This window comes from Monodon monoceros, unplaced genomic scaffold (genome assembly GCF_005190385.1).
Source record: "Monodon monoceros isolate NGI ecotype Baffin Bay Population unplaced genomic scaffold, NGI_Narwhal_1 Super_Scaffold_16, whole genome shotgun sequence".
Lineage (NCBI taxonomy): Eukaryota > Metazoa > Chordata > Mammalia > Artiodactyla > Monodontidae > Monodon > Monodon monoceros.
Genome location: NW_021703772.1, coordinates 100262242 through 100277828, shown reverse-complemented (window position 1 = coordinate 100277828; position 15587 = coordinate 100262242).

Below are 15587 nucleotides of genomic sequence, written 5' to 3'. Positions count from 1 at the left end.
AATATATTTTCTATTGCATTGGAAGTTGCTTTCATTTTGGTTTATTACCAACCAGCAAATGAATCATGTAAAGGGTAGACAAATGAGTAGATGTAGCTGTCCATTACCTCCCCAGTTCCTCTCAGAGATACTGTAAGTTTAGTTTAAAACAACCTTCATGGATTGTGAATCCATAGATTCATGGATCTACTAGGTTAGAGGAGCCCAGAAATATAAAGGTTCGATACCCTTTATCCAGGGAGCATCAGAGCAGTGCTCAAAGGTCTACTCCAAATAAAGGATTTCTTTCACAACTCATTAGGCTCTGCCTTTAAAACACATTCTGAGTCTATTACCTTTACTGCACCTACATTAGTCCAAGCCACCATCATCTGTGAACCAGACTACTGCAGAAGCCTCCATTTTTATTCTTACCTGGCAGCCAAAATAACCCTTTGAAAGCAGATATCAGTGCATAGCCTCTACTGCTTACAACATTCCGATAGTTTTCCATTGCACTTGAAATAACATCCTAAATCATTATGATTAGTCATACATGATTTGCCCTGGTTGCCTTTCCATTGTCCATTACTCTTCTTCTCTCTCTGCTCTAGCTTCACTGGTCTTCTTGTTGCTCAAACACTCCAAATATGTTCATGCCTCAGTTCTTTGTACCTGCTCCTTTAATCATTAATGCTCATGCCCCAGATTTTCACATGGCTCACCTCTCAAGTAATTAAGATCTCTACTCAAATATCACTTCATCAGAAAAGTCTTCACTGGTAACTTGTTCAGAAGTGTTTCTGCACTCAAATACAATCACTGTCTATTTTCTCCCCCTGCTTCATTAGTTTTCTTAGCATTTATCACTACCTGATATTCTAAGTTTATTTACATTTGACTCCTCCATCAAGATGTAAGATCATAAGGGCAAGAACTATTTGATTAACCACTGAATTTCTTGCACCTAAAATAGTGTCCACCATGCCTTAGGTGCTTAGTAAAACATTTGTTGAATAAATGAACAAAGTATTAGAATTCTACTTATTGTCATATTTTAATCAAAACACTGTGATAGCAATTATCTTCCATTATTGTCCCCACTGACCTGTAGAGTAAGTGGTGCAGAAATGACTGTGCTCATTCTTTAGGTAATGAGAACTATGTCTCAAGATTTAATAAACTGTCCAGGATCACTCAGTTCATGGTGGCAAACCCAGATTCCTGTCTCCAGAGTCCTAATCCAGTTACCACATTTGCCACTCTGTGCAAGGCATAAATATGGACTGTAGTTCGATGAGCAGCTCCAGGTCACCATATAGGCCAAATGTTCTAGAATGCTATTTTGCATTAAAAACACACTCTTCACTCCTCTATGGCCTTTAAATATGGTTTTCTAGACAAAATATGATTACAACTTCCATTAGGAAAAAAGAAAGTGGAAGTAGTCTTACCATTTAAAAAATATATACACTTTATGGTACCAAAGAGCATTTTTTTAAATTTTATTTTTTCTTCCAGTTTTGAGATATAATTGATATATAGCACTTTAAGCATGTATAAGACCTCCTCTTCCAAAACAGTCTCTGCCATAGTCTCTTGTCTCTCCTGCCATGGAAATTTAATCTGAGAATATTTATGGTCCTTGATTTTTTGTGCATGGCCCTCACCATGTACCTAGTTCACAAACACTTCTAATTACTGTAAAGTACTTTCTGCAATTTGATGCCACTTAGCCACATTTTCCTGACAGTTTCCGCAGCAAACTTTTCCTCAGAATTTCCTCATAACTGTCCGATGCATGAACATCCAACAGTTGTCAAAGCATGAGCTGTTTTCCACCTTGCTAGCTGAAGTCATATAAACGTGATTCAAACAACACTTTTAGCTCAGCAATCGGCAATAGTTTTGCGGCCACCAGCATTTGCCTTCCTGCCATAGTGTCCTAGCGATTTCCAGTGCATTGTGGCCCAGGTGGAAGGCAAGGTGCCTTTCAGTGCTCCCAAGAAAACATTGGCTCTCATCACTCATGGCCAACTTACAGATAAATATAATTGAGGGCTGGAACAATTAAGAACCATAAAATTCTGTGACTTTTTCTTCCTACATAACCTGCTGCTGTGCTGATGTTCCCACACAAGATATCTGTCCCTTGTACTCAGCTTTACTTATAGCTCCCAGTGGGGAGTACAGAAATCATATTTTATATTTATAGCTCCCTCAGCATCGTGAATATTGACCTCTTTTTTGCATTTCTTACAATTAACATTCACTGTCTAACTGGTTCATGGATAACAGTTAACGCCACAGGACAAATACTGAGTGCATTCACAATTCTAAATATTATAATATAGAATTATGCTCTTTTGCCCTGTGAGTGGACTCTTCTAGTTAATATTCTGTCATTAGAGTCAATCTATAATTAATGTTTGATTTTAAATTTTGTCATGGGGAGGATGTTTAATATTTAGAAATGGAAGCTATCAAGGTAAAAATAGTTTTTTCCTACCACACACATTTACATCTGGACATCTAGAGAGAAAGTAAAGAGAAATCTCTAAACTTATGCTTATCTATGTTGAAATGTAGGCTCAGTCTCTGCCTCGTAATAAAAGAGGTAAATTCAATGGAAGGAGATGACTTTCTATTATCAGGCAATAAGGCTCTGAAACTATTGGTGAATATTTGGGACTGTGCTCAAAATAATGGATATTCTTCCTTCATTATGTAGTGGTGGATGCCTCTATATTCACTGATCATTTAAGAATGATTTATTTATCTTGAAAGACTGCTCCTCCTTTCCTTCTTCCTAACTGAAACTTACATTTCAAGGAAAGATTCCCAACTTTAGAAGAGATATAAGTAAAGAAGCGACCTCCAGAGTGGGAAGCAGCTGCATAACACAGGGAGATCAGCTCGGTGCTTTGGGTCCACCTAGAGGGGTGGGATAGGGAGGGTGGAAGGGAGACACAAGAGGGAGGAGATATGGGGATATATGTATGTGTATAGCTGATTCACTTTGCTATAAAGCAGAAACTAACACACCATTCTAAAGAAATTATACTCCAATAAAGATGTTAAAAAAAAAAAAGAAGCAAACTCCAGAGTTGCTTAGCAACTGGAGCAGTTTAGCAACTGGAAGTTTTGCATCTTCAAGTTAATCTGGCCACCACTTTCTTTTCACAGGTGAGGAGACTGAGGCCTGGAAGGATGCAGTGGCTTTTGTAGTCACTCATGTTTTATGATCTTTCTCTTCCACCAAGATTTAGTTCAAAATCATGGTAAGATTAATTTCATTGTTTGTTATATAATAACCAAGTTTGACACAGTCAAATTCATACTGTTGAGGAATAGTAATATTCAGACAGGAATTTATATTAATTAAAAAGTGGTTAATAACACAAACCGGCAGACAAAAATTTCAAGTATGTCTTCCTCCATTGACTGAAGTTTCCTAAAGCAAAAATTTTATAATTGCCAGTCCTTTATATTCTTCATTCATAGCTAACAAAATAAGAATGTCCTTGGTAATGTTCTCCTGCTTCAATTCTAGATGAATATAGGTGAAAGGAAGAAAGTGAAGGTTTATTTCTCCTATGAGGCTCATTCTGATCATTCTGATTTCTGATGTTTGGTATGGGACATTGCAACATCTAGCTAGGGTATATTTAGAATATTGAAAGGACTGAAGGTTTGGAAAAGATAGAATCAAGATCTCCTTGAGTTAATTTTTTCCATCTTTTCTCCCCTCCCCTACTTCCTAGCCACCATAAGATGTAGGTATTTACCAGGGAAGTTGTTGATGAAAGTTGGCTTATAAAATATTTTTTATGAATATATCAGGATATGTCAGTCTTGGGTGGCTCACTGCCCAACTCTCATGGAATTCTGGGCTTTCGGTGCCTGTAAAGTCCCAAGCATATGTGTCTTAATGTACCTAACCCGATTCCAACCATTCATATTGGTGATAATGGCTAAATAAGGAAATGGTTCTAGTTGTCAGAATGCATACAACGACTCTACTTCTGTTCAGGTACACAGTCTCATATCTCATTTGGTTGAACATAATCAGACAAATGAAAATTCTAAAGGATTTAAGAGAAAAATTCTCTTTTTATCACTATACCATTTAAATGTTATTTTGGCATCTATGCACACACCTATGTGGCTTTGAAACTGAAAAAAAAAATCTCCAAATTCCAAATATCTATTCCAAATATCTATTTTCACCAATGTCTATTGTGTTTAAGGACAGTTCTTACCTTTCCCATGAACCTACCAGAACCACTCACAATTCTCACAAATATTTCCCTTAAATGAACAGCAGAGCTCAAAATGACATTGTGTTTTAATAACTTTCGTAGTTTAAAACATTACTCCTTTGGTTGTTAATAAGCATTTCTTTGCATATCAGAGAGACCAGAATAATGCATGACAAATCTTATCTTAACTATAGTTTACATAAATTATTTTTAAAATGTAGTTACTATGCTGATAGATATGTTGAAGAGAAATTAAAAAAAAAAATTCTCCTGGCTTACTGACAGTATTTTCTCATTTAAAGAATCATTACTAATTGTTTAAAACCCTTATATATACTTAAACTACAAGTTACATTGCTAAAATTAGTCATCTTACAATTCTTCATGCTTTTTGAGAAAAGAAAGGAATATAGTAGAGTGGAAATAGTCTTAGAATTCTCAGGCATGCTCTCTAGTCCTAGCTCAACCTTTTATTAGCTTTAAAAACTTGGGCAAATTACTTATTTTTCATAATTTTGTATTATATTCTGATTTTAAGATTTCATGCAAGTATATAATAGTGAATTGAAACTCATTATTGGTAGAAATGTTGTCAGAAGCCCCCTTAGACACACGTTACACATACAAGACATAAACACATAAAACTACGTTCTCTGTCTCCTGATTCTGTTGGTCATTAATATTTAGGAACTAGAGAGGTCACACAGATAAACACAAAGGTTTCATTGATAATTGATCATTGACTTAAATTCTTCCTTAAAAGTCCTTCAAAGTATGTTCACTGTGTCTTTCTATTATATTGTCAATAGCCTGTTTCATTGAAAAACTGAGAAAAATATAAAATACACTAAAATTATATAGAAGGAATGATTAAAATAAAATATTTGAGAGAAAATAAAACATATTAAATATTTTAGAAGAAATCAAAAATTTTGCCAAAGAACTATTCTTCCCTAAAACACCAGATACAGAAAAATTCACAGGGAAATTTTGCTAATATTCAGAATCAAATGGCTCAAATATTGCCAAGTTATTCAGAGAATTGAGAGAGGTGGAAAATTTCCAATTTACTTTCTCTAAGGCCATTATTGCACTGATAATATTGCACCATAAAGCTACAAACAAATCTCACATGAATATTAATATGAAATTCTGAAATAAAATACTACATTAGTAAATGGAATTCAGCAACGCATGAAAGAAAAATGAGTGCAATTACATCAGGAATGCAAGGATGGTTCAGTTTTAGTGAATTTATTAATAAAATTTGCTGTTAGTAGAGATAACAGGAGAAAAGTCATATAATCCTTTCACTGTCTGTCAAAGGTATTCCAAAATAGTATGTGATGAAATTTAACAGACATATTGCATAAAAACTCTTAGTCAAATGTTCACAGAAATAAAGGGATTCTTCCCTATATATATATATATATATATACATATATATAATATATATGTATATATATATATATAAAATTTCGAACCAGAAACTAGAAACTTGTTTAAGAACAAAATATTGTTTTCTAAGTACTAGTTGATACAATTACATGTAAGAAGGAAAAAGAAGTATAAAAATGTAAGAGATTATGATTACATGCAAATGGTATGATTATATATTTGAGAATTCATGAAATTAAGTGAAATTATTAACAGAAAAAAATTGTGTATTAGATTATAAAGTTAGTATTCAAAAGTAGCATTCTTCTCTAAAGACCCAAAACTAGAAAATATAATAGAAGAAAAAAAATCTCATTGTAATGATCATGATATTTATAAAATACCTAGAAATAAAATTAATTATAAAAATAAGACCTATATAAAAGAAAAATGTTAAATGTCTACTGACTGAGAGACATAAAGGATTTGATATTTTTACAACATTGCATTTTTGGATCCCAGAAGAAGATAGAAAAATTCAATAGCGTAAAGCCCTTATCTCTAAATTGAATTAAAAATATAATTTAGTACAAATTTTTTAAATGGCAATATTAATTTGTTTGGAAAAAGAAGACATCTTTATATGTTCATATAAAAAATAAAAGAGAAATAGAGAAGATATTTCTGAAAAAGGAGAATAAAGAAGTACCTTGTTATGTATTTTTAAGTCATATTAATTAAATTTTGATAGAGGTAAGTAGCATTCATCCATCTATCTGTCTGTTTGTCTATCTGGTTGTACTATATGAAATTGCTGATTGTGAGTCCTTTCTGACCAATGAAAATGGCAAGTTCATATGGCTCAACCTAATATGTATGTGGCATTTCAAATCAATGATAAAAAGATGGCAATTCACAAAAAAGGTGTCTAAATGCATGGAAACCAACTCAGCTTCATTTATAATTAATGAAAAGCATGTTTAAAAATAATATTTTCAAATGGGTAAAATACATTAAGTGTAAATATACATCATGCTGTCAAGTATAGGGGAAATAGGGAATATATATTATTGGTGGTTATTTAGATTGGTACCAACTATTGGGAAGGCAATTCAGTAATATGTCAAAAATGCAGTGTTTTTCCTTCAAATTTTCATTTGAAAAATGTATCTTACAGATACATTTGGACATATGTGCAAAAAAATCTGTGTAAGAATTAGTTGCTGCATGGATTATAATAGCAAAAAGTGAAAACCATTTTAAATGTCAATCCATAGGGGATAGGAAAAGTAAATTTTGAAGTGCGTATATTATGGAATGATATGTAGCCATTGAAAATTAGGTAAACATATATGTACCTTTATGTAAATATTTCTTAGGCATAGTTAAATGGAAAAAAGCAAGGTATAGAACAGCAAAGATGGTAGGTCCTCAATTGCATAAAACATGAAAAAAGAATGAAAAAAGTGTGTGTGTGTGTATATATATATGTATATATTTGTAAATATGCAGATCTCTGGAACTATACATTGAAATAAGGTATAATGGTTATTCCTGAGAGAGAGAGAATGAGGAAACTGGGGGTTTCAAGTGGGAAGGAGACAGACTTTTCATGTGATACCCCTTGGTACTGTTTACGTTTTTATGATATTAGTTAAAAACATCAATACTTTAAAAAACAAAACATATTTGTTATATAAAATTTTGGGAGAAATTTTGGTTTCATTTTAGCCATTATAAAAGTTTGATGTATATGTAGAGGGCAGTTTGTATTTCTATTACAGAATAAAAGAAGTTGACAAAAAATTTCAGTCTGGGAAATTAAACTTGGTCAATAAATATAACAACTAAAATATGTAACTTTTCTTATGATTACCTTTTCTCTAGTGGGGGCAGGACACAATGTCCCTAATGAGCAATAGCAAAATTATGTACTTTTTTCTTGGTGAAAACCTGTGGGCCACACAGCGTGCCTATTTTCTTGTATCCCACAAACATTTCTGTGGATGGGGTTATACTGTCCCAGTCTCATTCCCAAACCCTCGTATAAAATTTGTATTAGTCTTTGGAAAAAGCATATGAAGAAGAAGCCTGAATGATGAGAAATCTCTTTTTACATTTCTTTCTCACCCTGCAATAGTAGCACCAGCAGGGCTGAAAAATAATATTCGAGTCTGAAGGCACATTCGGTAACTACAGAGACCTCCTTTGATAATTCTGAAGTTATTTTAAATGGGGCCATCCATTTTGTCTGAGTCACACAACTCATCCAGGACCGAGTACAGTCATCTATTGTTGCCCGCTGATCACCCGTTCCTCCCATGATCTTTGTGCTTGATCTCGGAGACATTAAGCAGCTTGGAGAGCAAAAGCATCATTGGGTACCCTGCCACCTGCCCTCGTCAATCGACTTGATGGAGAGAACCTTTTTATTTGCCATTTACCCACTGCCACAGAGGGTATACTGGGGTGAGTAGCGTATGTCTGAAGATTTCAGCAGGGGGTTCTGTCTGCAAAAAGATAACCAAGTTAAAACACAGAAAACGGTAATGCTTTTTTAAGCAAGGAAGTGATGTCAACCACCAGGTGATCCGCTTAAAGAGTGAAGTTCCACTAAGAGGCTTGTACAATTGCTTCATGGGATATCTCCGCTCTTTCCTTGAAGGGTCAACTTGGTCTGGGAGTTCCTCTCAATAGACTCAGCAGGTAGTGCCAACAACTCCCTAGCTTTTTAAAGAGCTCTATCTGCTTCTTTTTGTTCCCCCACTGGACTGTGATACTGAAGTAACTGCCTTGTGAAAGGAAGTCTATGCCAGTGCACTATTATGTACCCCTGCAGCTGGGGTCAACAGCAAAGAAATTGATGCTGGGAGTAGTAGATCGCTGAGGTTGGACACACTGCCCAGCAGCCGAAAGCTGGACCACTCTCAGGGTAAATTAGGCATCTATAGCGGAAAGCAACAGCAATAGCAACTGTAGAGAACTGGATCATACAAGCATCTCTAGCTTTCGCACAATGGAGCCTTCTGCTCCATAGCAAGGGAGCACTAGAAAAGTCAGGTGCAACCTCGTAGAGTCATGGGTTAGGGTTGTAATCTAACATTCCCTGCCCCTATTTTTCTCAATAGATTTAAATGAAAACTAAGAAACTTGTGCAGTAAAGGATATTCTGTCTTCAAGTTTCTAAATCAAACTGAAAAATGTAAATTTATTTGGAATATATTTCCATTTGGAAAACAAAATTAAATTCATGCCAGTGAAATTAATTATACTTTCTTTAATAATAGATATGTATTTGTTATATCAAAAAGGGTATTTGTAACATATTATATTATACAAAATATCTAAAATCCAGTTTTTAAAAAATTAATTAAAAGGAATATGTGTTTCTTATGTAACAACTGGACAAACTAACCAAGAAATTCAGGCTATCCATTTTGCAACACAATCCAAGCTACGTGGAAATGTGGTCCAGGTTTTGTCTCTGGCCTCTGGATAGTCTCTTATTAAAACTTAATCTCACATGTTGTGCTGAAGGAGGAGACAGGAATTGAACTCTGTAAGTCTGGACTAGAGATCAATGAATGTTTCATGCAATAATTCTAAGAAAAGAGGGAAATGAGGGGAATTCTCCTTCACCATTGGCTTCGATACACTATTTGTCTGTAAGTGTGCACACTTCCCCATCTCACGTGGCTATCAACCTAGTTGAGACCTCATCAATGCTTCACTAATTCTTCACTAAGAAGCGTCCGATCTCAGTGCCTTGATTTGGGGTCTAATATAAAATTTCTTACACTTTACATTCAAATATGTTGCCTGGAAATTCCTTTATGGATTTTCTGATTAAGACACTCAGCAATGATTTTCAGATGCCACAACCTCTGTGCCAGAATGTCTGGTATGAAGAAATAGCTGACTTGTTTTAGGTCAATAAAAACATAAGTGTACACACACACATATATATTTTATAAGTCTATCTCTCTATCTCTATCTATCTATCTATCCATTTTATGTATGTATGCATGCACGTATTAGAAGTGGTCACTGAAAAGAGAAGCCCCTAGCTCAAAATGCTGACAAAATTTCTGTTCCCAGAGTCCTTTCCATAGATGGTCCATAGTCTTGATTCACCTGCCATTACTCTCCCAGTTTTACTCTGACTCAAGCATTAACAAATACTTTCTTTTTCTTGATTCTGCCTAGCAGAGCTGTGATATCACAGCATTTCTGATAGTAATTTTATCGAGAAAGCAAAAAGGCAGGCACAGTGAAAAGTTAAAAGCATTCTATTTCTAGTGGACAATCTTCGACCCTCTAGCATGAATCTGCTGGTCCGAACTTAAGAGGTTCTTTCCTGTACGTTATGTCTCCTGGTCGTTTATAAGAAGCAGATGCCTCTTACCTCCTACCACAAGAGAGCAGCATGTAAATATCACATTGCTGCTTGTAGCCACCTGACACACATCTCCAGCCCAGACCTCACCTTAGAGTTTCAGCACCCTTGATATCCTCATTTTGAGGTCCATTAACCTTAAAAATTCATATTTCTTTCTCCCCACACTCTGCAAACTTCTCATTAGTAAATGAGGCCATTACCTAATTTCTCAGGCTAGAAACCTAAAACTTGATTTCTCCCATTCCTCCTTCACTGCTTATCCCAACAACGGATACACACGTGTGTGCTCTTGCACGTGACACACACATACATGTCATTCTTCATCAAACCTGGGGATTCTACTTCAAAAACAGATTTTGAACTTGCCCCTTACCAAGTTCTCTGCTTCACTGTCTCTTACTTGGATTACTGAGTTAGTTTCCTAACTGGTTTTCACACATTCACACTCACTCTTTGGCATTTACAACCTTTCCTCCAACTGAGAAGTGAGAATGATCTTCCTAGATTAAAAGTGGGTCATGACATTCTTTTTCCTTCTAACCTTTTGCTTTGAGATACTTTTAGACTTGCAGAAGTGTTGCAAACATATACAACTCTTATTGTACAGAGCGTTCCCATAAATAGTTCACCAAGCTTCTTGTAATGTCAACACCTTACATAACTAAGATACAATTATTAAAACCAAGAAGTTGGGGCTTCCCTGGTGGCGCAGTGGTTGAGAGTCCGCCTGCCGATGCAGGGGACGTGGGTTCGTGCCCCGGTGCGGGAAGATCCCACATGCCGCGGAGCGGCTGGGCCTGTGAGCCATGGCCTCTCAGCCTGCGCGTCCGGAGCCTGTGCTCTGCAATGGGAGAAGCCACAACAGTGAGAGGCCCGTGTACCGCAAAAAAAAAAAAAAAAAAAGAAAACCAAAACCAAGAAATTAACACTATTAACTAAACTAAGGACATTTCTGGAATTTCTCCAGTTTTTCTACTTATGTCCTTTTTCTGTTTCAGAATCCCAACCTCATAGCACCCTTCTCCTTTAAAAGCTTACAAGGATTTCCTACAGTACTTAGAATAAAATCCAAATTTCTAATCATGTTTGAAAAAGCACCACATTCTTTCTGCTCAGCCTATCTTTGCAACTTCATTTCTCTAAATTCTGTCCTTTGTTGTGCTCAACCTTCTGAACACCTTTCATTTTCTTGAATACCCTGAGCTGTCTCACAGCTCAAGGCCTTTGCATGTCTGTTCCCTCTGCATGGGATGCTCTTGTTCTGGTTCTTTGAGCAGCTAGCTCCTCCTCTTCCTTTTTGGTCAGCTTAAATATCACTTTTACCAACAGATCTTAAAACATAGGTCCCCTAGGACATTCTCTGTTTCATTTGTTTGCTTACTTTTCACAGAGCAATTATTTTACATTTTGCAATTATTTTGTCAACTTACTCTATTGTTATCTTGCCCACTAGAATATAAGCTCTAGGAGAGAAGGGATCATATCTATATTAGTTTTCTATTGCTGCTATAACATGTTGCTACAAACTTTGCAGGCTATAACAACACAAATTTATTGTCTCACAGTTCTGTATGTCAGAAATCCAATGGGTTCAGCTGGTTTCCCTGCTCTGAGTCTCAAAGGCTGAAATTAAGGTATCAGCAGAGCTGTATGTACTCCTTTCTGGAGGTTCAGGGAGATAATATGCTTCTAGGCTCATTCAGGTTGTTTACAGAATTCAGTTCCTTGTGGTTATAGGACTGAGTTCTTGTCACAAGGGCCATTCTTATCTTCTAAAAGCCACCTACATTCTATGGCTCGTGGCCCCTTCCATCTTCAAAGCCAACTATAGAAGGTTGAATTCCTCTGATGTTTCAAATCGCTCCTACCTTCCTTTTCCAATCCATCTTCCTGACTTCAGCCAAGGAAGAGCCTCTGCTTTTAAGGGCTCATGTGATTAGACTGGACCCACCTGGATAACTCAGGATATTATTTGTTATGGACTGATTTTTGCTTCCCCAAAACTCGTATGCTCAATCCCAAACCTCCAATATGACTGTATTTGGAGATAGGGGCTTCAAGGAAGTTAAATCCTGCCACAAAGCTGGGGCCCTCACTTGACAGGCCTGGGGTCCTTACAACAAGAAGAAGAGACATCAGAGATGTCTTTCTTTCTCTTTGAGCACACACAGAGAAGACGCCATGTGAGGACACAGTGAGACAGCAGCTTTCTACAAACCATGAAGAGAGGTCTCACCAGACACCAACCATGATGGAACCTTGATCTTGGACTTCCAGCCTTTAGAACTGTGAGAAAGTGAATTTCTGTTGTTTAAGTCACCAGGTCTCTGGTATCTTGTTAATGTAGCCCAAACAGACTATTTACATTTCTAGGCCATTAGCCTTAATCACACCTGTAAAGTACCTTTTCCACATAATATAACATATTCACAAGGGATTAGATCATAGACATCTTCGAAAGATCATTAGTTAATCTACTATATATCTGTCTTTTTGACCGTTTTATCACCAGATCTAGCTCATGTAGGCATTAAATAATTGAATAATAAATGATTTGATATAATTTACTTGAAAATTATTTTAGGAAAGCCAACTGGTTTAATCCCAGACACCATAAAGCACCTCCTATCTTCTCCCTGTACTGATGCCTGATGTTGGTTTACCTCCTGGTGTGCTCTGAGCCTAGACCAGTAGATGGTTCAATTCTGTTTATCAGAAAAATTACGACAGTTGGAAAATGTTCTCAGTCTCTTGAGTTTACAGTCGTTGAAGCAGGGATTCCATCAAGGATATTTCTATAACTTTATTTCTTATATTGAGTGGCTACTAGAAACAATAACATGCATTTTGATGAAAAAACCAGAAATCCATTTTTCTTTAATGTAAATTTTCTTTGCTGTCTACTGTCTCATTCTCTGTGCAATTTAATGTCTGAGCATGACACAGAAAAACAAAATAAAACAAAAAAAACCCATAACTTCTTGGTTAACTTTTGTTTGAGAAAAGCTTTCTATGCATCCTTTAGTCTTGGATCACTCCCTCTGAATAGGTTTTCACATTTCTTTCCTCCTCCCCATCTTCACTGCTGTAGCTGATGCCAACGTGGGGATTAAACACATGAACTGTAGGGACTGTTGCCTGTGCCAATCCTCTGACATTTAAGTGTGTACAAGAAGCGTTATGAGAGCGACCGTTTCCTTGAACTGTGAGAACAGTATGGTGAATGGGAAAAAGCAAATGTTTTGCAATCAGCAAACAAATTCAAAATATGGCTCTAAGCATGAATAGCGATACATCCCTTAAACTGTGTGAGCCCCCATTTCCTCATGTACTTCCTGTATCAAGTACCATGATAATGGTGCTTCCCTCCTGGTGCTCATGTAAGGATTAGTTCATGTAACCACCCCTTACTAAACTCAGAAATAATGTGGGAATAGAGATTTTCCTAGACAGTTTTATATCCTTTGAATCCACAAACACACTCACAGCCTTACGTGAAGTTGGGGTCAGCAGAAGTTATCATTTGATTTGGTCATGGGGAAATAAGCTTGCTGATGATAAGAATCAGAAAAATCAGGCAGCTAAAATGAGTAAGAGAGGGAAAGTAATTTGTACAAATGTTGGGTCCAGAGGTCCAGAAGGGACGGAGGGCAGATCCAAGGAAAGATTTTAACTAGCTTATCTCTTCCTGTGAGAAGGGAACTCAAAAGTTTAAATTGGGTTCTGACTCATTCTTCGCACCTCCATACAATATAGATTTTAGAAAAATGAATAATGTAGGGTGGGGTGGGAGGAGGTGGAAAACAAGAGAGAGACAGAGACAGAGACAGGAGGGGAGAGATTTTTAACATTTTTTGCAGTTATTTTTCATACCTTCCCACACTCCTACAATTTCCGTTTTAAAAGCCCTCAGCTTTTCAGCCCATTTAGTCTCATAGTGCTACATTTTGTCAGGCAACACGAATCTCTGAGGTACTCTTGAACCCTCATTAAAAGAAGAATATGGAATATTAGCCATAAAAAGAATGAAATAATGCCACTTGCAGCAACATGGATGGACCTAGAGATTCATACTAAGATAGTAAGTCAGACAAAGACAAATATCTTATGATCTCACTTATTTGTGGAATCTAAAAATGATATGAGTGAACTTATTTACAAAACAGAAACAGACTTACAGACATAGAAAACAAACTTATGGTTATGAAAGGGGAAACGGGGGAGGAGGGATAGTAGGAATTTGGGATTAACATATACACACTACTGCATATAAAGCAGATAAACAACAAGGTCCTACTGTGTAGCACAGGGAACTATATTCAGTATCTTGTTATAAGAAAAAGAAGTTTTGAGATGCCCTTGTCATCAGGCCCCCCTACAAAGGCACAGTGGCAGGGAGCACACCTGGTAACAGGTGCTCCGAAGAGCCCCCCCAACAGCGACATTAACAGACTCCGACCTTGGTCTCACCAAGGAGTTTTTCAGTCGCCACCAGCAGAGAAAGCTGAGTGGGGCTGCGAAGGAACTGGCAAGTTAAAAAGGTCTGTTTTTCTCCAAGCAGTTTTGTGATAATGGAAGAGGAGATTTTATGCATTTTGAATAATAAGGCCTGCTGAGAGTGAGGCTGTTGCTCAGAGGTGAGGAATCTGTGCTTTCAGAGGAAATGAGCAGGAACTCTGGCAGCTAAGATGCACTAACATGTACTTTTGTTTTTCAGAAATAAGCTCGTGTCTGAGCTGAAGATCAACACCACAGGAATCAAAGCTCGCTGCTGACAGGTAAGTATGTTTAGAAGAACAGTGGCTTGTTGAAAGTTTTGACGTGGGAAAAATAGAGATTATCTCTTTGAAATAAAAAGAGGAGGTATGTAGATTCAGTTGTTTTTCCTAGACTAAAGCAGCCTTCAGAACTAAAATTATTCCTACATAAGATCTTACCCCAAGTAGAATTTGGATGCTATTGCCATATATGTGTTTGCTTGTTTAAATCTTAATGTTTTTCTTTTTAGGGATATTTATAATAGTTTTCATTGAGAGAATCAGGCCTCTGGTATCCCTCCTCTTCTCAGAATTCACATTTTCAATGATGTTAGCACTTGTGAATCCTTTTCATTCATATCTTCTGGGCAATAAAGGGAGGAATTTTACAAAATGTAACCATTAGGGCACTGAGCAGGTTAAAGGAAAATTCATCTTGATTCTAGAGAGAAGATCTAGATAAAAAGGTTAAGAAAAAAATTAAAATATAGGACTCATTAATAGTCAGGATTAACCTGTAGCCAACCCTCTTGCTTGCCATCCACATGCCTGTCAATGAATCAGCTGATACATGCACATGTGAATTTGGACTACCTGAGTCTTGGACTTGAGTCTTTCTTAGCAGAAAAATGGAAATAGCAACAAAACCCCAAAGTTCAAGTTCCAATATTCCCTTTCTTGTCTACTTCTTGTTTTACCTTTAATGATTTTAGATGGGCACCTGAAAGCCTGGACACCAGGGACAAATCACATGCAGTAGTAGCTCCACGCTGGCTCCAGAATTACTGCTGTTCTCCTGAACTTCACTCTCAG